This window comes from Asparagus officinalis, chromosome 9 (genome assembly GCF_001876935.1).
Source record: "Asparagus officinalis chromosome 9, Aspof.V1, whole genome shotgun sequence".
In the NCBI taxonomy this organism is placed as follows: Eukaryota; Viridiplantae; Streptophyta; class Magnoliopsida; order Asparagales; family Asparagaceae; genus Asparagus; species Asparagus officinalis.
The window spans coordinates 6,325,245-6,328,434 of NC_033802.1; positions in this window are offsets into that span (position 1 = coordinate 6,325,245).

The window sequence follows — 3,190 nt, forward strand, 5'->3', positions numbered from 1 at the left end:
AAAATATACTGATTTCATGCAAGATTTCCTGTATACAATCCCTGCATTACATTCGAAATATATGCAATCCAAATTTCACAACAATCTCCACAACCATCTCGCATACATTCAAATTTCACAAATTTCATGCATTTTCCATATCTAGTATCTCGCATACATCAATACACTACATTCAAAATTTTCACAATCCAAACGTCACAAGTATCAAGGTCTGATGCCTTTTGAGATTTAAAAAACTAAAAAGAAAGATTTAAAAAATACAACAATTTTAAAAAACGAAGATGATCAACATACTGGCTGTCTTTATGAGATTTTGCATTTCTCTCTCTCCTTCCTCTGATGTCCTCAACCAGTGCCACCAAGTTGAGGGATAGAGTACCTGAATGTTTCTTATTTTACTTCCATCACCAGTGACTTTTTTCGTTTCTTCTGCAGTATACATCAGTTTCGACAATGACAGTCCTTCATTCCGAAATACAAGCCATATTTCCTTGGCCTTTGACTCAAAAGATGCTACATACCAAAGTACTTCTCCCGTAGCCCGCTTAAGTAAGCAGTGTTTCCTCTCTCCACCTGATGATAAAGTGAAAAATGAAAATTATCAAGCATAATAGTTGAGACAGGGAAGAAAGTTTTATATCATATAGATGACATTTTAAGAGTATATGACGAGCAATATGAATAACAAAACCAATTAAATGTCTATCACAGTTTTCATAATTGAACAGTACAAAAGCATGATATCTAAAGTACGAGAAAATCAATACCCTTTTAGTTATCCTATTTAATGACAAAATTAAATGATGACAACTATCAATTTACTATTACAACAAGTATCAAAACAAAGGTCAAACTAAAAAATTAACCACTGATATGGATGTGAAATTAGTAGAAAATCATCTATGAAACTGCAAGAATCTTCTTTTTGTTAAAAAAGGTCACGGTCCAGTCTTGAACATGAGACCCCGGGTCGAGCTATCACTAACCTCATCTCTTTATCACTGAGGTAGCAGCAACCGTTTAATTTTAAGTCAAGAACATATAGCCACCATATGGTGTATTAAAGCAGCATAAACCTAAACAATATAGTACAAATGGTAAATAAAAAATAGCTGACCGTTGGGTAAGGCCACTTTGAGTGCGACTGCCACCATATGGGTAAGGCCATTTTAAGAGTATATGACGAGCAATATGCATAACGTAAGAATCTATTGACATTGTTTGTTAACTGATGCAGGCTTGGAAGAAAAGGGTTGACATGTATATAATTGACAAATGATATGTTCCATGTCAAAGGTTTCAAATAGCTGGAAGACAGAGGTCAATATTTTTAACTCCATGTCTCGAAAAAGTGACTCCTGCCTTCATACTCTATCGGTTCTTAAGCTAAATATCCAAGAGAGGCATGAGCACCATGACGAGAGAGAATAAAGGGAAATTTGTAAAATTAGTAGAAAATAACGGGTCAAGAAAAAATATACAAGAATTTAGAATATAAAAAACAGGAAATAAATATCTGTGAAATGACGACATATAGGTTAAGGAGGATTGCATCTGTAAAATGAATGCTAACAAGTTACCATAATTGATAAGAAGATGCAAAATGATGAGACCTCAAATAAGGATGCCTCAAAACTTGAAAGCAGTCAGTACCAATGGGAATTTATAATGTAGATAATGCAATTATACAAGAGCGAGTAAATTGTGTTGAAGGAGATGCACCTTAAGTACTCCTTGACTGAGTTCTCCCAGATAAGTTCGTGCCCCGCAACAGGATGATGTCATTAACAACCAACAGACTGCAAAGAATTAAAACAAGTACTAATAGTATACAACACGAGTAACAGTAATACAAATTTCTGGCTATGGTTACTTCACATTTCTGATATGTTCATAGCTAGGAGGTGCTTGTTGAAAGGTTGCATAAACAGTTCGCTGCAATTACAAATACACCGTAAGGAAAGCAGCAATTAAGATATAAATTATTTATCTGATACGCAGGATCCAACTTTCGGTAAAAATACACAAAATTTTGAGCTCTAAATATCCCCCAAACAATACTTTTATATCAGGGGCATGTACTTATTTACTTTCTATTAGTGACAATTCTTAAGCATTCTGTTTTTATTGATCGATAAATTAAATAGATACTCTCAGTTGTCAAGCTAATGCCCAACAAAATTAGATTATTAAATTCCAAATAAACTGTTACACAATACATTTGATATTGCAAAATATATGCATGTAAGAAGCAACATAGCTTGAGCATAACCTTCAATAATACTCAGGCTTTTGGAGAGAAATTGAAACCTTGAGAACACAATTTATAATGAAACATAAGGAGTCGCACACAAAATGAGATCATATTTGCGGCGAGCGCCTAATCCAAACTTCTCAGTCATATCAAGCTCCTTTATGCCCTCAGGCAAACTCTCATTCAAAATAAAATAGAAGATTAGCAAGAACCAGCTCCATTGAAGCCATATAGAAATTTCCTTTCATCAATCAATTTCAACCGTATAGAAATTCAAAGAGAAAGGAACATATGCCTGTATTATTTATTTATTTGTTAAGGTAAAGATTATAAAGCGAACAGGTAAAATTCTTAGGAAATTGAGGGAGATGACAAGGAAACCCTAGCTAGGAATAATAAAATCTATCTAAAAAGAAGAAGAAGAAGAAGGAAGAAGGAAGGCTTACCTGGAATACCGCAGCTATGGCAGGTGCAGCCTCGTCCTCCGCCGCCGCCGCCGCCAGAAGTGGATCCAGAAGACATGGATCGGTCGGTTTTGGGATCAGACCAACAACAGTACACCAGAGAGGGAGGGGAAGTCGATGTCCGAAATGCTGAAGTCGGGGTCAGAGATGCTGAAGTTTATTGGGATGAATTTTTTGGCGGTGGGACGAAATTTTTGGGATGAATTTTTTGGCGGTGGTACGAAATTTCTGGGGATGAATTTTTGACGGTGGAATGAATTTTTTTGGGGAGAACGGAGAGAAAAACGGGACTGTTAAAAAGGGATATATAGCCAACATCGCTGATATAGCCAACATCGCTGACGGTCTAGCCGTCAGCGATGTTCATATCCCGTCAGCGATGTTTACATCGCTGACGGTATCAAAACACTAGTGACGGCAACATCTTTGACGGTTATTCCCGTCAGGGATATAAACATCACTGACGGCAATG